General features: G+C 41.7%; 1 long non-coding RNA gene across 1 annotated transcript; it reads right to left on the reverse strand.

The window, feature by feature from the left end:
- Positions 1-23,939: 23,939 nt before the first annotated feature.
- Positions 23,940-24,832, reverse strand: LOC146236829 (uncharacterized). Its single transcript, XR_014740866.1, has 3 exons — positions 24,802-24,832; positions 24,394-24,484; positions 23,940-24,230 (listed from the first exon to the last, which is right to left on the reverse strand). It is a non-coding gene; the product is annotated as an uncharacterized LOC146236829 (long non-coding RNA).
- Between the last annotated feature and the right edge of the window lie 405 nt (positions 24,833-25,237).

A 25,237-nucleotide genomic window follows, 5' to 3' on the forward strand; every position in this document is an offset into this window, starting at 1 on the left:
CATGTACATTTGTATTTAATTCTAATTCCACTTAGTACTGCTAGTTTATGTTCCCTTAGTATAGATAGTCCACTCATTTAAATTTAAGGTTCCTATATGTTTATAGTATTCACCTTCCTGCCACCTTCCTGCCAAAGTGTCTGTGCAAACTTTCATGGCGATTAAATCCCATTCTGATTCTGATGTTTTTATGCACATAAGACCCAATCACACACAGTAGTGTATCTTATTGCAGGATTTGTTCACCCAGTCACTATCGCTACACCAAGAGAAAGACGCAGCAACTCATCCTAAATTTGACGGTTGGTTTCCTTTACCTTTCCTAATGCTTACACCATTAAGTTAATACATAAGTATTACTATTACAATTGAGTAATATTTTAACTGTTTACTTGTTGACTAATATTGTCAACATGTATAACGAATGCAACTGCAGTTGTGTCAGTCATCCCCGAACTCTCATTCTCCTTTTCTTTCGCGCTTTCGTTCTCTCTCCCTGTTTCTTACTCTCACATTCTTTGACACTTTTTATTCTATCCTACCTAATTTTCTCCCTCTCACTCTCAGTTGTTTCTGAAAGAGTGAGAGTTTGAGTTGTGTTACTGCCTGAATGCCCATGTGTTTGTCCTCAGCTTCTACGTCTTCCACTACATTCCCACCACCTTCCAGTGCTTCATGACTGTCCTCATCTGGGTGGGACCTCCCCTGTTTCAGTGCTGCATCTGTCTGGAGCGCTAGGTGGCGGTGGTCCACCCTGTGCTCTTCCTCAGGTGCTGAGACCGGAGGGGGCATCAGGCTGTCGGCAGTGAAACCTGATTGAATAACTCTGTGATTATTCTGTTGTCATTGGGGACGTACAACAGTCAAATCCAAAGAAACTATTATGTTTATTGCATGTTCCATACCAACATAATATCCTCTGCTCTACAGGTCCTTGAAGTACAGGCTACCCTGTGCAGCCCTGGTCTGGATGTGGATGCTAGGAAGTGGTGTCCTATTCCTGTTTACCGTCCCCAACTTCCCCAACTATGTCTATGTAGCCTACCCTGTGAGCCCGTTCTCCATCCAGACCTTCTGCTCTCTCTCCATCAAACAACCTGTAGCTTGGAGGGAGGGTGGACACAGGGAGAGAGACACGGAGGAGGTAGGAGAGAGTGAGAGTATGCATCCATCTAAGAGGAGAGCCTTCAAGATTATCCTGACCATTCAGCTGTCCGTGCTACTGAACTACCTGCCTGCCATGGTCTACTTCTCCAGTACGAGATTCACCATGGCCATGTTTAACGCCTGGGGCTACATGGCCTGCTTGTGTCTGCCCATACTGACCTGCGTAGTCCAGCCTCTGCTCTACCTCCTCAGTGCTGGTAGGCTGCCCTGTATCGGAGGACTCTGAGAGAGACTAACCAATGTACTGAACATAAATATAAATGTAACATTTAAAGAGCTCATATTGAAGACCCCAGAGATTTTAAATAAGCACCAAAATATTTGTTCTTTTTTGGAAACCTTAGACAGCCTAATTAATTTAAAATTATGAAATGCAATTGAACATAACTATTTGACTATAAACCTAAATGCAAACTTGAATGTCAAGGTTTTTTTGTACACTTTATTTTAATGTTCTGTTTTTATGTTTGATGAAATTGTATGTCACATTTCATTATTGTACAACTGCAATGCCGATGGAACGTACTTTTCCCAGACTTCCCTTTAATTATTTTGTAAACCATACATGGAGTGTCTTTTTAATAAAAAATAAAAAAAACTTAGAGAAGATGTGATTATGTGTAATGGCATTACAAAAAAGTAACTAGTGCAGTAGGATATTCAAATAAACTATACTCGCTCCTATCATTCAGTGACGTGTACCAACACTCACCAGAGTTGTTGAACTCATCCTAAGCTATTGTCCTCCTTTGCATAGGTGTGTGAATGCAGTCCATGCTGGGGCCTATTGGGGAGGGGAGGCAGGTGTAGCAGATCTTACAGGTGTAGAGTGTGGTGGGCTAAGAGCAGGCAGGTCCAGCAGTGGTTAGGGATGGGATGAACAGCCTCACTTCCCTGTTGTTCTTGGAAGAAAAGTGACAATTTTATTGGAGTGTTACCTGCGCTACAAGGTCTGAAGAAGTTCTGTTTGTGACTTGGGAAAGTAGGATCCATCATCTTTAAACCCTTAACATTCTTTTACATGCTGTTTACTGAAAAAGCTTTGTAAACTATCAGATAAATTAAAAGTTTAAATTCTGGGGAATTGTTTCAAAGAAGGGACATGGAAAAAAACACACCCCTTTCTATATCTTTGTTTGGTTGTAGAGTTTATACATTATATGTTGAAACTACCCAACTTTCTCACAGACTGGGTTAAGACCAGCCCTAAAATGGTTGGGTCAGACATCAGATAAGCTCTTCTCAAAGACCAGATGAACACCCCAGAAGGACATGTCTCCACCAACTCCACAATGGACGCCTTTGCTAACATTGCAACGATGACCTTGGCTACAAACACCATCAACCTCATCCTGGGATGTCCCACAAATGGCTGTTCTGTGGTTGATCTTCAGAGGAGCAGACGGGACCTTGGCATCAGATCTTATTTCCGTGCCTCGTTGTCCCAAATCGAAAAAGTTAACCCAACCAACAGCCTAGTCTAAACTACATTGTTTTAACACCCTGTGAATGAATGCACTTGTACACTGGTGTACACAGTCAACGACATATGATTCCATTGATCGTTGTCATTCATCAGTCTAGATGACCTGTCAGTCTGAACCACCTCTTTTGCATCCAAAAGAGACTCAAGCTTAGGCAACTTGAAGTAATTCGTTGAGCACACAGGTGTGCATGAGAGGTCCGGGACAGAGAAGAGATGCAGCTACATGATGTAAGACAGAGAGGCAAGCCAACATTACTGTTGCACCAAGAGAGGAGAAGACATTAGAAGAGAAAAGAAGAGAAGAGACAAAACCAGACAAGACTATTCAAGAGGTTTGTGGCCATTCTGTTTTCCCCAAAAGAAGCTATTACAATACATACAATGAAAGTTTTCTCATATTTAGTATTGTTGGCTTTTGAGGAGAAAAGTGTACTGTAGACTGTATTTTCTGTAACTTTTTCTAGTCTTTTGCTGCTTACTGACAAACTGATCAGTTTTGTAAATTGATCATCTGAGAATCTGATAACCGGGGAACTACAAGTTCAACAACAAACTATAAGTTTTACTCACCAAACTTGACAAAACCATATACCGAGTGTACACCAGTGTTCACCTACTATCGCAATAGAGTGTACGTATGTTCGAAGCAATTTTTCATTTTGCAAAATTAGTTTACCTTCTACTGGCTGAATCTTATAATCCCTAACTCCTCACAGAACCAGCTTTTGTTTGGTCAAGTTGTTGGATCAAACATCAGACCAGCTCTTCTCTGAGACCAGATGAACATCACAGCAGGACACGTCTCCACCAACTCTACCATGGACGCTTTTATCGATTTTTCTCAATCCATGTCAGTTTCTATGACTGCCAGTATCATCAACCTCATCCTGGGTGTCCCCATCAATTGCTACGTCCTACGGGTGATTGCAAATAGAGCGGATGGGACCATGGCCTCTGAGGTCTTCACCCTAAACATGGTCATAGCTCAGATCTTGACCTGTACATTTAGTATTGTCCAAATATTAGCAGTATATGTTGAAAGTGCAGTTATTTATCTCATAATGGCATTTTTCTATCCCTTTGTATATGTGGCCTGTCCCTTGTTCCACACCTGCATCTGTCTGGAGCGCTACCTGGCGGTGGTCCACCCTGTGGTCTTCCTCAGGTACAAGCCCCTGAGGTACAGGCTGGCCTGCTGTGGCCTGGTCTGGATGTTGTTTCTTGTGATCTCTTCTTTTATAATATCTAACAACCCTAAAGAAAGTGTTTATTTAGTAAACCTAGGGTTTGACCTACTTCTGGTGACAGTGCAGCTGTTCTGCTGCCTCTCAGTCCTCAGGGCTCTGAAACATCCCGGGCCAGGGGAGGGAGAGAGAGGGGGGGGCAGCGATGTTAAGAGGAGGGCTTTTAAGATAATCTTACTCATCCTTGTTACCATGCTGGCGACGTACCTTCCATTTATTGTGATTGTATGTCTCATTGATGTTTTGAGGCTGGAACAGTTCTATTTTGCCATCAACATATCTTTGTCTCTTTCTATAGTGGCTGGGTTAGTCCAACCCTTACTTTACCTCCACAGGACTGGGAAACTCCCCTGTCTCAACATGGCTCCTTAGTACAAAAGTACCATAGTATGCCCAAAACAAACCAGACTGCAACGATGTCCACTTGGTCAATACAAACTTCCTCTGTCTCCAAAGATTATGTTGAATAATTGTAGTGGTTCATCTATGGTTCATTCTTATCTTAATAAAATTCCAATGAATGCTCCAACAGATTGTGTCTCTCTGCAGTTTCTTCCGAAAAAGGAAAACGTAGTTTTCAAGTTTACAGCCTTGCCTAGTCTTACCTATCAATATTTCTCAACCAATGTCCTAGTTTAGACCACAGTGTGTAATTATTTCAACATAAAGAAATGTGCAATGGTTAAGATTACGGGATACAATTATAAAGTTAACATGATTGCTAAAGTCAAATAGAGTTCAATTCCCATTCTAAAGCACAAGATCTTGTTGAGCACATTCATTCATTCATTCAGTCGTCTGTTGCACATGCTCCATTCTGATGCTGTCTGTCCTCTGCTCCAAAGGTAAAAACCACTAAAGTACAGGGTGGGCTGCAGTGCCCAGGTCTGGATACTGCTTCAGTCACTCCTCAACCTCCACAGTGCTGTGAAACTGACCTGTATTAGAGGACTATACATTTACATTACATTTAGTCACTATATTAGAGAGATGTCCCCGATGGTAGAACTGCCAAATATTTCTAAACTTACATAAATTCGTAACAAGAGATTGTAGCAGATTTGCTACTTGGTAAATCTAAATATGATATCACGCCTGCATCTTAGTCATGTGTTTGTGCCTGATTGGACTATTTGCATCCCGTGTGGTGTGTGGAGTCTGGTCAGGGAGTATGTTAAGGGTATGCTGCAGCACACAGACAGAGGGCTGGCAAAATAGAGGTATTAACAAGGAGTGGGGTGACAGAGGTAAAAGGGAGGAGTGGAGTGACATAGACGTCAAGGCTGCATAGAGGGGAACATGACAAGTTAGAAGTTTCTGACGAGACACATAGAAGGACTGCTGAGGTGTGTAGATGTGTGAGATTGTTGTGTAAATGTGAACGTTGTTTGAGTTGTGTTTCAGTGTATGGCTGTAAAATGTTTTGAATGTGCTGTGCGAAGTGTGTGTAATTGTATGTAACATCACATTTTGTAACAAATATCATATGTTTAGCTGTTCATATTTGTATTTTAATGTCTATACAGTACAGTGATGATGTTTAATGATATTGTGTGTTAAGGGGTGTGAGAGTTTACATGTGTAAAAATATGTTTTAAAAAAAGCTCATTATACGGGGTTAATGTGTTCATAGGAAGAAGTGTGTCTAAGTTCATGTCTCTCTCTCTATGTATATAACAGACCATCCAAACTTCAGACTGAAAGATGAACTCCACCAATGACTCTTTTGTTGCTACGGTAACAGTTTTAACCAAAGCCTCCACTTCCTTCAACCTCATCCTGGGTCTCCCCACCAATGGCTACGTCCTGTGGTTGATTGCGAGCAGAGTCGGGGGGATCAAGGCCTCAGAGATCTTTTCCTTCAGTTTGGCCGTGAACGAGCTCCTGTACTGCTTGTTTTCATTGGCGTTGTTTCTGGAAGAACAGCTAAGAAAGATGCACCTTCAAAATATTGTCTCGGTTTCTTCTGTTTTAATCATCATGGGCCGGCCCTTGTTCCAGACCTTCGTCTGCCTGGAGCGCTACCTGGCGGTGGTCCACCCTGTGGTCTACCTCAGGTACAAACCCCTGAGGTACAGACTGGGCTGCAGTGCCCTGGTCTGGATGGTCCAAATGATGTATGGTTCAGCCTTTTTAGTCGTTGAGGATCAGATATTGTTTAACATTCAATTGACCCAATATATTTTCTTGGTGACCTTAAACCTGTTCTGTTGTCTCTCAGTCCTCAGGGCTCTGAAACATTCTGGGCCGGGGGAGGGAAAGAGGAAAGGGGGCAGTGATGTTAAGATGAGGGCCTTCAAGATAATCCTATTCATCCTGGTGATTATGATGTTAACCTACTTTCCATGGATAGCTATAATCCTTGCTTTTCAGAGACACTGGGAAGGGGGCTTCATCAGAGCCAGAAGTCTGTGTTTCTCTATTAACGTGATCACAGGTTTCGTCCAGCCCTTCCTCTACCTCCACAGGATTGGAAGACTGCCCTGCATCAGAAGTTTCTGTGGAAAATCCTAGTTATGTTACCCAACCTTTCATTATCATTGTGAACTAGCCGCTATGGTTGAATTTAGACAAGCTTAATTGTGTACATTGTATACATTTACATTTAGTCACTATATTAGAGAGATGTCCCCCATGGTAGAACTGCCAAATATTTGTAAACTTAAATAAACATAAATTCGTAACAAGAGATTGTAGTGAATTTGCTACTTGGTAAATCTAAATATGATATCAGGCCTGCATCTTAGTCATGTGTTTGTGCCTGATTGGACTATCTGCAATTTAGACTTAAACTTAATTGTGTGTTAATGGGGTGGATGGCAACAGGTGGTAAAGAATCCATGTAAAGTAGACACATGTTCAACTGTTTGCAATGTAATTGTGTTCATTGGTGAAGTTGATCAGTATTGATGAGTTGATGAGTATAATAAATAATTGTTAAATGTACAATGTGATGTCTTGTGTGTTGCATTGTTTTCAGACAGACAGAGGGGCAGATGAGTTGAACATAGTTCACTCACAATGGTCCTTTGTTTGATCCCTAACCCTTACCCCAACCCATTCTGTGTCACTTGGGCTTTGAATCTGAACCAACCACCAGCCTTTGCGAACGAAGCGCCTAAAATATGAAGTTTGCATCGTCTGTGATTCCCAAAGTTCACAGTGGAAGCTAAAACAACAGACTCCTGGGTTGAGAGTAAACTGATGACGTCATGGTGTCCAGGTGTGGAAGCGCAGGGTGCAGCCAAGCCTGCAGAGATTTGCATGCAGCCATACACCTGTCCCTCGAAGGTGGGAGGACCTAGAGGTAGAGCTTCTAGAAGAAACACAGACCCATCCCTCACTGAGCTTGGCCTTTTGATGGCGTGTCCGTTCTGAGATTTCTATTTTGTGGAATGAGATTAATACGTTTCTATTTTATAAGTGATGAGGGTAAGATAGTTCTCAGGGCAGCAGAGTGAATGGATGCAGAATAGTAGAGCTATGGACAGATTTGTCTGAGAAACAGGAAAAGGTAGCAACGTTTTTGAAGAAGCTGAGGTTTCTTCTATTTGTTTTGTCAACTTCAACTTTCAACCTTGTTTATCATTAAAAGGGAAATTAGTGTGCAGCAGGGGTCAGAAACACAGACACAGAACAGCACCTTTAAATGCCAACAACATTACACAACACAGGACACACAATGGAGACACACCTTCCCCCAAACCCAATGACAGGGTCCAATTGGGATGGTAGCCTACAACAGGAATCCATCAAAATGGCCATTGACAGGAAAAATAAATAAATAAATACTCACCTACTATATCGAAAAAAGGACACATCTAGATGTCAGCCAAGTGAATTCTGATCTTAATAGCCACAGGAATAAAGGAATCTGTGGCACGACCAGTTCTTAACCTTGGTAGCCTAAACCAAAGATTAAACGCAAAGAGTGGGTGATTAGAGCAGTTAGAGTTAGTTTAGCCTTATCCATAACCCGTTTATCATATGTGTTGTAGCTGGGCTAGCTGTACCTAGCTGTAAAAAGTCACACCAAGCAATTAAATCATCAACTACAGGACCATGCCCCTCCTCGTTGTTCAAAAGGCTCACTATGACTGTATCATCTGCAAACTTTACACATTGACTATTCTCATACTTAGTATGATACGTAGTAGTCTGATTAGTATATCAAATAAAAAGTAGTGCTGTCAGTTTAACGCGTTATTAACGGCGTTAACGCAAACCCAAATTAACGGCGTCAATTATTTTATCGCGCGATTAACGCTCTTTTTGGCCTAGCAAACTTTGCAGTCTGAAATACCACTTGATGGCCAAGCACACAGCTGATGCGAATTCTCTGCCCCCTCGTCAAAGCCAGGCGATTGCAATGTTGTTTTCAATAAAAAAAATATTTGCACAAAGCAATCCGAACCACTTTTCTATGTTGATAAGAGCATTAAAATTTGAAAAAAGATTGGGACAAAAAGAAATCAGGGACATTTAGAATAGATAAAAATGTGCGATTAATTGTGATTAATCGCGAGTTAACTATGACATTAATGCGATTAATCGCGATAAAATATTTTAATTGTTTGACAGCACTAATAAAAAGCAATGGTGAAAGGACACAGTCCTGAGGAGAGCTTGAGGAATTAAATACTTTGAGGATAAGGCACCATTAACCCTCACACACTGCAACCTATCTGACAGAAAATCCAGTATCCAGCCAATTAGGGTAGAATTCAATTTAAAAAGAGCCTGGAGTTTCTCAGCCAACAAGTATGGCTGAATAGTGTTGAATGCTGATGAGAAATCGATAAAAAGAAGCCTAGCATGAGTTTTTGGGGCCTGCAGATGTTGATAAATGTTGAAGAGTCAGATGGCTGAGCGGTTAGGGAATCGGTACTCAGCTGGTTGCCGGTTCGGTTCCCAGCCGTGCAAAATGACGTCGTGTCACTTCACCCTACTTGCCTTGGGTCCCTGTACTCACTGTAAGTCGCTCTGGATAAGAGCGTCTGTTAAATGTGATAGAGAGAATGTAACAATGCAAGTTTTACATCCTCAACACCTCTGCTAGCCCTATAAGCAAATAGCTGTGGATCTAACTGTTTCTCCACCTGCTTCAATAACATCTGCTTAACCAACTTCTTAAAGTTTTCATCACCAATAAGGTAAGAGCTACAGGTCGAAAGTCATTCAAGACTCAGGGGTTGTTACCCTTAGCCACAGGAATGATGATAGCATGTTACACTTAGCCACAGGAATGATGATAGCATGTTACACTTAGCCACAGGAATGATGATAGCATGTTACACTTAGCCACAGGAATGATGATAGCATGTTACACTTAGCCACAAGAAGGATGATAGCATGTTACACTTAGCCACAGGAATGATGATAGCATGTTACCCTTAGCCACAGGAATGATGATAGCATGTTACCCTTAGCCACAGGAATGATGATAGCATGTTACACTTAGCCACAGGAATGATGATAGCATGTTACACTTAGCCACAGAAATGATGATAGCATGTTACACTTAGCCACAGGAATGATGATAGCATGTTACACTTAGCCACAGGAATGGTGATAGCATGTTACACTTAGCCACAGGAATGATGATTGCATGTTACACTTAGCCACAGGAATGATGATAGCATGTTACACTTAGCCACAGGAATGATGATAGCATGTTACACTTAGCCACAGGAATGATGATAGCATGTTTTAGCTACAGGAATGATGATAGCATGTTACACTTAGCCACAGGAATGATGATAGCATGTTACACTTAGCCACAGGAATGATGATAGCATGTTTCCAAATTCTTGGCATTGTTTGCGCCTGTAACTGTCTGCATCCTGTAAAAAAAAAATCCTTAAAGCCGCCCTTTAGTGGTAACACATGTTGATGTTTATAATCACAATGTAATTATACACCAATTACAGGACAGGCTTTTGTTAATACAGATCTTGGGATATTAGATTCATTATTTGGACACACACACACACACACACAATAATTTGATTATGTAAAGTGTAGATCCTAGTAAACACAGAGCCACAATCGACTCAAACACAGTTTGAGGAGAAAGCTGCACTCAGACAGCCCAGGTTGGTGGCATTTCAGATTACTGAACAAAACTTGTGTTTCTATCACATTTTTCGATCGTGTTTTTGATGTCTTACTTAAAAAATGTTCTAAGATTTTTAATAGATTGCTGTCATGTTAGTGATCCTTTATTACTTCGATTGCTGTTAAACTATAGACGTCTGACAATGTGACTAAGAGCACCGACACAAACTGTGTTCTTGTACTTACCAACAGTTTTCTTTATGGTTTAGGTGTTTTCCAATAATCCAATGTAAAAAACGTTGTCCTGCTGCTACATACTTATCTAACTTTGCCTCTCTCTCACCAGACTCTGACAATCTTTCTCGACAACACCATTCTATTGAATAGGAAGCATGAACATATCTGGAATCAATAATACTGAGACCCCGGCTCTTGACCAAGTCCTTCCTTCAAACCTTGTATTGGTCTATACTTATGTCATCACCATCATCCTGGGTCTCCCCACCAATGGATACGTCCTGTGGCTGATCATAAATGGACTAGGTGGGACCATGGCCACTGAGTTTTTTGCACTCAATCTGGCAGTGAACGAGATCTTGTTCGGTCTATTTAATGTTATCTCCATCATCTATCTGTACCTCCAAACTGAGCCTCTTCGAGTGGTGTATTACTTCTCCTTCGGGTTCTTTAGTTTCGGACGCCCCTTGTTCCAGACCTGCATCTGTCTGGAGCGCTACCTGGCGGTGGTCCACCCTGTGGTCTTCCTCAGGTACAAACCCATGAGGTACAGGCTGGCCTGCAGTGGCATGGTCTGGGTGATGGTTCTGGGTTATTGCAGCATCTCCAGCATTGGTCCATTTTTTGATCAATTATTGTATGCTAGTTGTGCTTTAATCCTAGTGACCTTTGGCGTGATGCTGTTCTGCTGCCTCTCAGTCCTCAGGACTCTGAAACATTCTGGGCCAGGGGAGGGAGAGAGAGGGGGGGAAGGGGGCAAGGCCATGAAGACAAGGGCCTTTAAGATCCTTCTGATCATCCTTCTGTGCACTGTGATCCCCCAACTGCCTTTCTTCATGATTACATCTTTCAGGGCAACCATGCCCGACTCACATTTCTATTTAGCTACTAAGGGGAATTTTGCTTTCTTTGTGGTGACCGGGTTTGTGCATCCCCTTCTCTATCTCCATAGGGTTGGAAAACTTCCCTGTCTGAAAGGACTTTTGTAAACTTTGGTTAAACTTTGAACAATGGAATAAAGTCTTTATGGAAACAAAAATCTGCACCGACATCGTGGGTGTGCTTTTCAAATGGTTGAAAAGGATTATTTTCTAAAATAGGTTTGCATCATTGATGAGTACTTGATTAATTCTCTACTAAACTCTACTGTACTCTTTTTTTACTTTGCTTTACTCTACTTTTTTAGGCTTCTCCATTCTCCTCTCTCCTCTCTCCTTTCCCTTTGTGTGAAAAAAGAAGACGTTTTGAACGGTTGAAAAGCATTACATGTGTGCTCTGGGGTGGGGCTATTTGGTCATTACTAAGATCCATTTTGCATGATGACAGGCTCAAATAGCTAACACTAAACATTCTAGCAAGGACATTTATTGTCAGCAGAGCAGGTAAGAGACCCGAGGAACTCCAACACATAACATTTCTAGGATTTAAAAGAAAATGTAACTTTGATCACATCAAGTCCATCTTACATGATTGTGCAAAATTGTAAGATTCTAATTTAAAAAACAACATAATTAATCAAAGACGTTGAATCTACTCAAAATATGTATTTGCATTATTATATGGGTTTTGGTGAATATTAATTATACACAGTTTAGATACAAAAAAAGAACATTATGGTAAAGTATGTTTTTTTTTAATGTATTTTCTTTTCCAGAGAGCACAAACATGGTTTATGGAAACTCCACCTCCCATTTGTCAATCAACAAAATTGTAATCACATGCAACCCCTGCATTAATTTCTCAATACCTGCTTTCTCAGTAGCATATATGGTCAACTTCCTAGTTGGTGCTCCAGCCAATGTCTGGGTCCTGTGGCTTATGTCGTTTTCTACCAGTTTCCTAACAGACAAGATGGATGTGTTTGAGTTCAGCTTGGCTGTCAATGACCTCCTCTACACCTTCACTTCTCCTGTGGTTCTTGTCGGTTTCCTTCATTTCGAACAATTCCCAGATTATTTCCTGGCTGCCGCCCAAAGTCTCATGTACCAAGGCAGGTCCTTCTTCCAGACCTGCATCTGCCTGGAGCGCTACCTAGCAGTGGTCCACCCTGTGGTCTTCCTCAAGCTTCGGCCTCTGCGCTACCGGGTAGCCATTTTGGCTCTGATGTGGTTGATTAACATTTTGGTATGTTTTGTCTTTTCCTACCTGTGTTCACGTTCAAGTACTACTTTGACATACATCTTCAGCTTCTATCAGTTCTTTGTTTTCTCCATCAACTCCTACTTCTGTTTTTCCATCCTGTGGGCTCTGTTCCGGCCCGGCCCTGGGGATGGTAAGCAGAGGGGAGGAGGGGAGGGAGAGAAAGAAGGAATGAACCTGATCAAGAAAAGAGCTTTCACCACTGTTCTGATCATCGAGGTTGCCGTGGTTTTTGCCTACTTACCAGATGCAGTCTCAATGTTGTTGTTTATGAATATGTCCTTTAACACATTCTGTATCTTCAACTGCCTCTTTTACTTTTTTAATGTGGTTATGGGGTTGGTCCTTCCAGTCCTCCACCTGCGCAGGGCTGGAAAACTAAAGCTAGATTTCCTCAGACAAGTCTAGAGAGGATATGGGACAAAGAAACACTTTGGTCAGCCTGACGTTCCATTATAGTTTGTCACATTACTAGCAGTCTTTTATAAGAACAAAACCTAAGTAAAGGGAAAAACATATATTGTGAATACTGAAAGACATAATTTTTTGTGCCTCAAATTGTTTGCTAGTGTGAAACTGTTCCTAGTTGTAAATCGAATCATGTGATTACATCTGATATTTTGCTGTAATGGTGTTTGTTTAACTTGGCTCCAGAAATGGGATGTTTTTATGTAAAGCAAGATTTCAAGTGATATTAAATTCATTAAACGACAGGTGACTACTGTCAGCTGGTTCTTTACACTGACCTCTTCAACTGAGAGTGAAAGAGCAGGATGTCCCTGAGGCTGTACTGGACTGTGCCAACAATGCCAGCTTGATTTGAATGTCCATTACTACTCTATTAAACATGCTTTTGAACAAACAAGACAACCCCACACAGTAGTGTCTTAGTGCTGAGCAGCAGCGGCCGGCTCATAGAGGGCGCTGGGGCGCCGCCCCACCACTGCTGCATCACATTCTGACCTAAAACGTAATTGAATAAGACTTAAAAAGAAAGAAAAACATGACTAATGAGTAAAGTCAATATTATATAGCTAATAGAATATTGAATCTGCAATGAAATGTGGAAGAAAAAAAATCTACGTTGAATAAAGTTAGCTGATAGGCTACGTATTTCTGGCTGGGCGCAAGTAACCTGGGCGCCCAAGGAGCCCCATTGACTGTCGCTATAAGTTGGACATGCGTAGTTCGCTCCTCTCAATGCAAAAGATAGGACCTCGCCGGGGCGCGGAACACCTGTGCCCCAAACTGCTGATTTACTGGAGGGCTTGTCAAATACTTAAGCAATAAGCCCCAAGAGGCTGTGTTTTCCGCTGATTTTAGAACAATAAGGGGAGTTGTTCGGCACGACGCAAAGCGGAGTGTAAAACAGATGCAAAGCGGAGTGCCGAAAACCCCCTTACCTATTTGTTAACTGCTAGTGAAGCCGCAGTTGTGACCCAATGGTCGTCGCGGGCAGCGGTATCCAGCTGGTCACTTCCTCCTGGGCCTCTAGTTGCGGGCAGCGGCATCCGGCTGGGGTCAAGTCCAACTTACCCAATGTCGTCAGGGAGAGCAATCTGTTCTGCATTATTTTATATTGGGGTACTTTGCAGAAGAAACGCAGGACTCAAACTCAGGACATTCTTGCTGTATCACCAAATAATGTCTGTTTTACACATTCATACAAGCATGCCACCACACATACACTCTCAAACAGATGCTCTCATGAACTTAAAACAACAAAAAATTATTAATGTAAAAAGAAAACTGTGGGCAGTGAAGGAGAGAACAGAGGAAGAACAGATACTATCAAGTTTGCTGGAAACATGATTGTAATATTCAATATTATGTGTTAACTGTACTTGCTGTTGGGACTCGATCTTGAAATGGTTTATTTCAATGGAAGCACAAGAATCGTAGCGTTCCAATGAAGTGTGAGACTGCTACACAATCATTTGTGTAGCAGTCTAATAAATATATTTGTTAGAATTTAGTGCGTCCTAACTGGGGAGGGGGGGGGCAGCATTTCTGTTTTGCGGGCGCGACAGCACCAAAGCACACATGCAGTGTATTTTTGACAAAAAGTAAAAAGGTGTTATGAATATGTGATTATATGTAAATATATAATATTATTACAAAAAGTAGCTAGTATGTCCCATTCAGTAACATGTACCAACGCTCAACAGAGTTGTTTTACTGATCCTCAGCTATTGTCCTCCTTTGCATAGCTGTTTGAATGAATGCTGTCCATGCTGGGGCCTATTGGGGAGGGGTGGCAGGTATAGCAGATCTTACAGGTGTAGAGTGGGGTGGGGTAAGAGCAGGCAGGTCCAGCAGTGGTTAGGGATGGGATGAACAGCCTCACTTCCCTGTTGTTCTTGGAAGAGAAGTGACAACTTCATCGGAGTGTTTCCTGCACTACAAGGTCTGAAGATGTTCTGTTTTCAAAATTATTACTCAACAAAACAGTTTGTTTTTATATGATTGTGTTTTGGTCTGTGAATGGGGAAAGTTTAATCCACCATCTTAATTGTATTTGTTGTAACTCAGCCTTTTACATGTTGCTTACTGAAAAGCTTAGTAAACGATCTGAGGAATTTGCTTGGAGGAAGGGAATATACTTTTCTTGAAATATCCATCAACTTCGAAATATGACTTTAGTTTATCTGTTTTAATTGCAGAATCTACTCATATTTCTGACTGACCTGTTTAGGATTTGCCACAGAATTGTTGAGTTACATATCAGACCAGCTCCTCTCAAAGATCAGATGAATACCACAGAAGAACACGTGTCCACCAACTCCACCATGTGTGGGTGTAACGAAGCTACATCTTTAACAGTTGCCTTGGTTTCAAACAGCATCAACCTCATCCTGGGATGTCCCACAAATGGCTATGTTCTGTGGTTGAACTTCAGGGGAGTAGGCGGGACCTTGGCATCAGAGTTCTTCACTTTCAACCTGACCGTGAATGAGCTCCTGTCCTGTATATTTAGTATGTCAATGATAATATGGATAAAACAACAAAGTTTAGTTTTTCAGCACATTGTGAACTTTTTTTCGGGATTTTTAACCATGGGCCGCCCCCTCTTCGAGACCTGCATCTGTCTGGAGCGCTACCTGGCGGTGGTCCACCCTGTGGTCTTCCTCAGGTACAAACCCCTGAGGTACAAGCTGGCCTGCTGTGGCCTTGTCTGGATGCTGGTCTTTGCAGTAAGTACTTGCCATGTTTTTGTAAACAGTTCACCGTCATTCTTTTGGGTCTTTTTGGTCCTGTACCTAGTCATGTTGCTGGTGCATCTGTTCTGCTGTCTCTCAGTCCTCAGGGCTCTGAAACGTCCCGGGCCAGGGGAAGGAGAGAGGGAGAGGGGCAGTGATATTAAAAGGAGGGCCTTTAAGATAATCTTACTCATTCTGATAACCATGCTGGTGATGTACCTTCCATTTATTATTACTTTACTTCTTAAGGATATTTTGTGTCTGGGCTGTCTCTACTTTGCAATCAACATATGTGTCTCAATTACTACACTGTGTGGTTGCATCCAGCCCCTTCTCTACCTTTACAGGGTAGGTAAATGTCCCTGTCTCAACCTGGTATTCTAGGATAAAGGAATCCTACCACAAGGATTGCCACTTTGTATAATGGTTAATGATTGTACTGTAGGTACTGTAGACACACAAAAGGGGTGTTTCTTAACATTGTTTTGCTGATCTGCTGCATCATCCTTATATTCAGGGGAACGCATATGGAACCATTAAGCAACTATCTAACTGTTTGTTTGTTGTATGTATATTTGAATTGTTAATCATAATGTAAATGTGCCTGCTTGTAGAAAACACCAGGTGATAAGTGACCCAAAGTAATAATTTCCCTTTTTCAAATGTAATCCTATGGACATGTTTGATCATCTTTAAAATGGTTGTGTGGTTAAAATGTTTTATGGTTCATCCTTCATGTCAATAAAATGAGAACTACTGGTCCATCTGATTGTTTTTGCCCTGCATTCTAATTGTCAAAAATATAAATAGTCAACCCAGCCTAATGTAAACTAACCCTGCTTGACCTAGTCTAGCCTAACAATGCCTCGCCTAACCCAGGTCTCTGGACTCCCAGGGCTGCTCAGAACCTATACATCTAGCTTAGTCTACCTTAGGCTAAGCCACAATTTGTATTTGTTTAAACATTAAACTTCAAGTGCAAGGGATAAGATTACTGCCTTTCAGGGCGAGGTTAATATGATTGCTATGATTGCTAAGTAGAGTTCAATATCCATTCTAATACACAAGTGCCTGTTAGATTGTTGTAATTGATTGAAATCACAGAGTGAATTGATAAACACTAGCACTGGTGTAAACAGTCAATGACGTATTAAAGCACAGCGTTAACATTGCTGGTTCCTCTGTGTTGTGGGTTGGTGATTGGCAGAGGGCCTGTCAATTTGAATCAACCTCTTTTGCATCTGAGGCAATGACTCCTGTCAGGATCATTGTAGTTAGATTGTTGGTACCCAGATGTGCAGGCGAGGGTAGGAGCCTTGGATGGGGCAGATGTATAAAAGGAAGTGAGAATAACAAGACGAGTCTACACTAGAGGAGAATAAACAAACCAGACAAGACTTCACCAGAGACATTCCTGAGCTACAAGGTTAAAGATGGTTCTGTTTTCAAAGGGCAGGGTATTACCAGAAAAGACACGAAAGTTTGTTTTTATATCGCATGATTTTACCTGTTTGTTTTATTTGTCTGCTAAGCTGGTCAGCTCAGTAAAATGTCTGGAAAAACTGATCATCTCATTACAAGGCAACAAAAAAACAAAATTTTCACACATCACGTCAAAGTCACAAGTCTTCTGTTACTTCTCACAGAATCAGCTCGTCTTGGAGACCAGTTGAATACCACAGACATGACTTCACACACTCCATCCTGGATCTTTTAATAGATCCTGCAATTGGCTCAGCAGCCTTCAAGATTTCCAGCATCATCAACCTTTTCCGGGGTCTCATCCCCACCAATTGCTACGTCCTGTGGCTGATCAAGAGTGTAGCAGGTGGCACCATCGCCTCAGAGTTCTTCGCCCTCAACTTGTCTGTGTCTGATATTATGTCCACTGTAAGTGATATACTCTATCTGACTTTGCCAAATCAGGACATTTTCCCAGTAGTTCAAATGTTTTTGTTTTTCGTCTGTGTTTTTTATGCAGCCGTCCAGTGTTCCAGGCCTGCATCTGCCTGGAACGCTACCTAGCAGTGGTCCACCCTGTGGTCTTCCTTAGGTACAAACCCCTGAGGTACAGGCTGGCCTGCAGTGGCCCGGTGTGGATGCTAGTCATTGTATTAATTGCTTGCTATGCTTTTGTAGACAGTTCACTGTCATTCCTTCGAATGTTTTTGGTCCTGTACCTAGTCATGTTGCTGGTGCATCTGTTCTGCTGTCTCTCAGTCCTCAGGGCTCTGAAACATCCCGGTCCAGGGGAAGGACAGAGGGAGAGGGGCAGTGATATCAAGAGGAGGGCTTTTAAGATAATCTTACTTATCTTGATAACCATGTTATTGACATACCTTCCATTAATTGTGGCCATAAGTCTTCTGGATCGTGTGAAATATGAACAGTTTATCTGTGGCCTTTATATCTCTACTTCTATCATTGTAGTGTGTGGTTTTGTCCATCCGCTCCTCTACCTCTACAGGGTTGGGAAACTGCCCTGTACCGACGTACACCCAGAACTTGGTCTGATGCAGTTTTTAACACTGTTCCTGGAGAGTCCTGTGGGTATTCACTTAAATATCGTTCTACAAGCACCCCCAGTTCTAATTGATAACTGGCTAATGTGTTGATTCAGATCATTCACAACTGAGGTTGGAGCTAAAACATGCAGAAAGTAGCATTCCATGAACAGGCGTGGAGATCCAAGTAATAGTTCATGATCTTTGAAAAGTTTTTTTCAAACAACATGCAGTGTCTAATGATTTGCTGTCGACCAACCTTGACTGTTGTCCTTTTTTGTGGTAATCTTCTGTCTTTTCCTTTATACAGAATTTAAAGGTCAATGTAGAATACTTGTGTGTCAAGGCATGTCAAATTTTTTCCTGTTTCCAGTTTTATTAAAATAGACAAAATATTTGTTTATGTAATTGCATCGGTGATAGTTTGATGTTTCATTCTTTTGTTTACTTCAAAACAATCAAAACATGATGGTCTGTGTGTGCTATGGAACGGGGTCATTCGTATCCTATTCTTGTAGAAGTTACAATTGAGATATTCTGAAATACTGTTGTATAATTTCATTTGGTGGTTTTTAAGAACTGTATAAAACAATCATGATACCTTCAACAAATTGTCCATGTCTTGTTTTATTTAGCTACAGAGCTGTGGTGTTAGCATAGTCTAGCAAAGCCTTAGCTAACCAAACTAGCCTAGCCTAACCACATTTGTTATAGCCTAGCCTAGCCTAACCAATAATATCAAAGCAAAGGGCCCTGCTAAACTTATCATTTTCCACCACCTTTTTTTTTCTAGTTCTAAAACTTGAATCTTCTGCTGCTCCTCACGGAATCTATGAAAAATGTATTTGCCACAGATAAACTCTACCATCTTCTAAGATCATCTTTCACTCAAGCATGTGAATATTTATATGAGTAAAACTACATGGAGAATCAAGGTATACTTTTTTGCCTCATTAGGAGTCATTTGTTTGTGCCTGTTGAGGATGTATGGACTATTTGCATGCCATGTGATGTGTGGAGACTGAACAGGGAACCCAAACAGGGTATGCTGCAGCACAAGGATAGAGGGATGACATGTTAGAGGCATGAACAAGGAGTGTAGTGACATAGACGTCAAAGCTGGTTAGAGGGGAACATGACATGTTAGACGTTTCTGACAAGACACATAGAAGGACTGCTGAGGTAGATATGTGAGTATGTTGTGTAAATGTGTAAAGAGTTGTGTTTCAGTTTATGAATACAAAATATTGTGTCAGCTGTGTGAAGTGTGCATAACCGTCTTAAGTGGCTCGTTATGCTGGGTTTAGAAATCTACCGTTGTGAAGAAGTGTGTCTATATTCATGTCTCTTTCTTTCTTTCTCTCTCTCTCTCTCTCTCTCTCTCTCTCTCTCTCTCTCTCTCTCTCTCTCTCTCTCTCTCTCTCTCTCTCTCTCTCTCTCTCTCTCTCTCTCTCTCTCTCTCTCTCTCTCTCTCTCTCTCTCTCTCTCTCTCTCTCTCTCTCTCTCTCTCTCTCTCTCTCTCTCTCTCTCTCTCTCTCTCTCTCTCTGTACTCTTTATGTGTATAACAGTGCAAGTGAGACCTCCCAAACTTCAAATTGCAAGATGAACTCCACCAATGACTCTTCTATTGCTGCGTTAACAGTTTTAACCAAGCCTCCACCTCCCTCAACCTCATCCTGGGTCTCCCCACCAATGGCTACGTCCTGTGGTTGATTGCGAGCAGAGTCGGGGGGATCAAGGCCTCAGAGATCTTTTCCTTCAGTTTGGCCGTGAACGAGATCCTTTACTGCTTGTTTTCATTGGTGTTGTTTCTGGAAGAACAGCTAAGAAAGATGCACCTTCAAAATATTGTCTTGGTTTCTTCTGTTTTAATTGGCATGGGCCGGCCCTTGTTTCAGACATGCATTTGCCTAGAACGCTACCTGGCGGTGGTCCACCCTGTGGTCTTCCTCAGGTTCAAACCTCTGAGGTACAGGCTAGCCTGCAGTGTCCTGGTCTGGATGGTCCAAATGATGTATGGTTCAGCCTTTTTTGTCATTGTGGATCAGATATTGTTTAACATTTACTTGACTCAATATATTTTCTTGGTGAGCTTAAACCTGTTCTGCTGTCTCTCAGTCCTCTGGGCTCTGAAACATTCTGGGCCGGGGGAGGGAGAGAGGAAAGGGGTCAGTGATGTTAAGATGAGGGCCTTCAAGATAATTAAACTCAACCTGGTGACTTTGATGTTAACCTACTTTCCATGGATAGCTGTAATCATTGTTTTTCAGGGAAATTGGGAAGGTTACTTTTTCTGTGCCAGAAGTCTGTGTTTTAGCATCACCGTGGTGACAGGTTTCGTCCAGCCCCTCCTCTACCTCCACAGGACTGGAAGACTGCCCTGCATCGGAAGTCTCTGAGGAACATCCTTCTCAAGTTACATAACCTTTAACAATCATTTTGAATTAGCTGTTGAGGTTGTTTTTTGACAAGCTTAGTTGTGTGTTACGTAATGGAGCACAGGTTCAGTGTACATTGTGGTGTAGGTTACATTTATATCAGAAGACACTTGGTCAGCTCTAGGAGTTTAAAAACGTATATTGTGATTGTGTTCATTGATGAAGTTGATGTCAGGTAAACTGATAATAATAAATGCTTGTTAAATGCAGAATTGTATGTCTTGTGTGTCACATTGTATTCAGACAGACAGAGGGGGAGATGAGTTTAACATAGCTCACTCAAAGTTTCTGTGTCACTTGAGCTTTGAATTTGAATCTTAACCAACCACCAGCCTTTGCAAAAGAAGCGCCTAAAATGTAAAGCTTTTCATCGTTTGTGATTCCCAAAGTTCACATTGGAAACCATAGCAACAGACTCCTGGGTTCAGTGTTAACGAATGACGTCATGGTGTCCAGGTGTAGAAGTGCAGGGTGCAGCCAAGCCTGCAGAGATTTGCATGCAGCCGTACACCTGTCCCTCTAAGGTGGGAGAACCTAGAGGTAGAGTTTCTGGAAGAAACACAGACCCATCCCTCTCTGAGCTTGGCCTTTTGATGGCGTGTTTGTTCAAGGTGTTAGATTTCTACATTTTTATTTTGTAAGTGATGAGGGCGAGACAGCTGTCAGGGGAGCAGGGGGAGTCGATGCAGTAAGTAAGAGGTCTGGACAAATTGTCTCAGAAACAGGAAAAGGTGTCAAAGTTCTCTAAAAAATCACTTTGAGTAGAAACTGGGGTTTATTCTATTTGTTTTGTATCTTTTTCTAAAGTATTCCTAATGTCCTCCCATTATTGGTAACACGTGAAGATGTTTGTAATCACTGTTTCACTGTACAGCAATTAAAGGATCAGATTATGTTGATACAGATCTTGCATGATGAGATTTACTATTTGCCCACATGCACACATTTATTTGGCTATGTAAAGTGTAGCTCCCTGTATATAGAGAGACACAACCGACTCACATACAGTTTGAAGAGAAAGCTACTCAGATAGTCCAGGTTGGTGGTATTCCAGATTCCTGAACAAAACTTGAGAAAAAATGTTGTTCCATGATCGGAACATTTTACCTAATTTTTTCAAATTGTCAAAACATTGTTGATATATTGGTACTCCTTTAATTGTTTTGATCCCAGTAAAATCATAGACGTCTGACTTGTGAAACAATTTGACTATGTGCTTAGTCGGCTAGAACTCGGCTGGAACTGTGCAATCGCAGTATTAGATTTTTCTTCATGGTTTTTGTATTTTTCAAGTATCTACTTGTATAAAAAGCAACATGTGATCATTCATCCTACATGCTTAAAATGTTCACTTTCTCTCAACAGACTCTACATGTCTTTCTAGGCAACCTTCTATTGAATAGGAAGCATGAACATCTCTGAAGGCAATCAAATTCAGTCTGACACCCTCAACCATTTCTTTCCTTCTGACCTTTTATTGGTCTCTTCTTATGTCATCAACCTCATACTGGGTCTCCCCACCAATGTCTACGTCCTGTGGCTGATCATAAGCGGAGCGGGCGGGACAATGGCTTCGGAGTTATCTGCTCTCAACCTGGCCATGACCGAGATCTTGTTTTGTCTGTTCAACGTTTTCGCTATCGTATATCTGTACCTCAAAACCGAACCTTTTAGAGTGGTGTCTACCTTTGCCTTGGGCTTCTTTAATTTTGGACGACCCATGTTCCAGGCCTGCATCTGCCTGGAGCGCTACCTGGCGGTGGTCCACCCTGTGGTCTTCCTTAGGTACAAACCCCTGAGGTACAGGCTGGCCTGCAGTGCCCTGGTCTGGGTGATGGTTCTGGGTTTTAGCGGCGTCTCCATCATTTTTACATCTTTGGCTAATCAATTCTCCTACATTTTTAATGCTTTGATCCTGGTGATGTTTGGCGTGATGCTGTTCTGCTGCGTCTCAGTCCTCAGGGCTCTGAAGCGTCCTGGGCCAGGGGAGGGAGAGAGAGGGGGGGAGGGAGAGAGAGGTAGGGAGGGGGGCAAGGCCATGAAAACAAGGGCATTTAAGATCATCCTGATAATCCTGCTGTGCACTGTGATCCCTCAGTTGCCCTGCATTATGATTGTATATCTGAGGGACAAGATGACATTTGCACATTTCTATTCTGTTGTTGTTGTATGTTTTGCTTGCTTGGTGGTGACTGGGTTTGTCAATCCCCTCCTCTACCTCCACAGGGCTGGGAAACTTCCCTTTCTCAAAGGACTTTTATAAAAGCAGACTTTGAGCAATCGAATGGTCTTTACTGGAATAAGCATACAGACTGTAGTTTGATTTGTGGATTTTGTGGATTTCAAGAATTTGACTTTACAGTAAAGAGTAACTTAACAATAGCCTAACAAGCTATTCAAAATGTCGTCAGTTATTATTAGATCAAAGATGGTTCTTTTTTGATTGCTAACAGTTTTTCTGGTTGCTGATTAGTGAGCTGTCACTAAGACCACATGTTGGTTTTTGTCAATAAATTGATTTATTGTAAATTTAATTTGAAGTTTCAATGTTTTACGTATTTGATAAAGATCCATTGTATATCTGTCGTTGGAATTGCCCAGCTGCTTTGAATAGATTTTCATATGTATCAGTGACACAAGAGCACAATTCTTCATCATCATGATTGCTTTCATTGTCACTCTAATGGTTGTTCCTGACACATACAAATTTGCATTTCAGATCACTTTCTAAATATTCCGTGTGTGTGTGTCCGTGTGTGTGTGTGTGTGTGTGTGTGTGTGTGTGTGTGAGAGAGCAAGAGATTGACTGAGGGCTGGGCTAGGTTGGGTGTTGGCCTTTGTTTTAGTACCTGACAATAAAATACCAATCAGATTATCCAGAGATCTGTCGCCATAACAGGTGTGTTTTCTGTACTCTCTCCATATGTTTTTTAAATTAAATGATGTTTAGTTGTTATTAAAATTACTGCAGTTGATCAAATAGAGACACTGTGATCCAAATTAACTGGAATAGTTCTGGAAAACAAAGTATTCTTGGAAAGCTGAAGATCCTAGCCTGGATGTGGACTCTTTTCGGACTCTTTTCTGGCCAAGCATCATAATCTGGTTTTTAGATTTAATCTAGAAACAGGCTCTTTAGTGTGTCACAGCAGGGTAGACCTACAGAGAACCTGGAGACCACATCACACCCTGACAGGAGATGAATAACCACACCAATGACACCACTTTGCTGTCTGGAGGCACCTTCGATAGAATTACATTTCAAGTCTCATACCGCTCCATCAACCTCATCCTGGGTCTCCCCACCAATGGCTACGTCCTGTGGTTGATCACCAGGGGAGTGAGCGGGACCATGGCTAAAGAGTTCTTCATCCTCAACCTGACGGTGATTGAAATTTTGTTTAATTTGTCTGCCATCCTCGTTTTACTCCGTCTTTACTTTGAGTCAGGTTTCACCAAAGACATACGGGCGTTTTCTTTTGGACTCCATTGTGCTGGTCAGCCCCTGTTCCAGACATGCATCTGCCTGGAGCGCTACCTGGCGGTGGTCCACCCTGTGGTCTTCCTCAGGTACAAACCCCTGAGGTACAGGCTGGCCTGCAGTGCCCCAGTCTGGATGATAGTTATTTGTTCATGTTTTTTTCCAGTGCTTGTATTAAGAGCGAACTGTATTCTATTACTATATTGTGTGTACATGGGCATGTATCTGATCTTGTTCTCTGTGATGTTGTTCTGCTGCCTCTCAGTCCTTGTGGCTCTGAAACGTCCCGGGCCAGGGGAGGGAGAAAGAGGGAGGGAGGGGGGCAGTGACATGAAGAAGAGGGCTTTCAATATCATTAGGTTCACCATGATGTCTGCAGGGATGGTTTACATCCCAATGATCGTGTCCTTTTTCATGTACGTTATGAATCCTCACATACAATACGTGCTGAAGCCCTTCCTGGAAGGTGTCTCCACCGTGAGCGGAGTGCTCCAGCCCCTCTACTACCTCCACAAGGCCGGGAGACTGCCCTGCAGATGGAGGGGAGTGGGTGGAGGGTTGGGGGAGGGGAGGGGTTAGGGATGTGTAGGAGTGGGTGTGTGTGCCAGGATGTTAATCTTGTGGTTAAATAAAACGTATTTAAATTGTTATCTAGGAATACATTAATTTAAATGTTTATACAATCTAATATAATGCTAATGTGTGTGGTGGATGTTGACTCAACAGAGCATAGGAGGGATAGTTAAACTTTGGAGTGTTCACCACAAATACAACCACATCTCCATGAACAGCTTTTAAAGTACTTTGGAATTTAGTTAGGATTATTTATCTTTTTTTTCTTTCTCACCTGTAACCCTAATCCTTGAGCAATGGAATGGTCTTTATTGGAATAAGCATACAGACCATAGTTTGTCTTATTTGTATTTTGTGGATTTAGAATTTGACTTTAAAGAGTGACTTAACAATAGCCAAACAATCTATTCAAAGTGTCGTCAGTTATTATTAGATCAAAGATGGTTCTTTGTTGATTGCTAACAGTTTTTCTGGTTGCTGATTAGTGAGCTGTCACTAGGACCACATGTTGGTTTTTGTCAATAAATGGATTCATTATAAATTCAATTTCAAGTTTCAATGTTTTATTTGATAAAGATTCATTGTACATCTGTCGTTGGAATTGCCCAGGTGCTTTGAATAGATTTTCATATGTATCAGTGACACAAGAGCAGAATTCTTCATTATCATGATTGCTTTCATTGTCAGTCACTCTAATGGGTGTTCCTGAC

This window comes from Hypomesus nipponensis, chromosome 22 (genome assembly GCF_054491055.1).
Source record: "Hypomesus nipponensis isolate SF chromosome 22, ASM5449105v1, whole genome shotgun sequence".
NCBI classification, from domain to species: Eukaryota; Metazoa; Chordata; class Actinopteri; order Osmeriformes; family Osmeridae; genus Hypomesus; species Hypomesus nipponensis.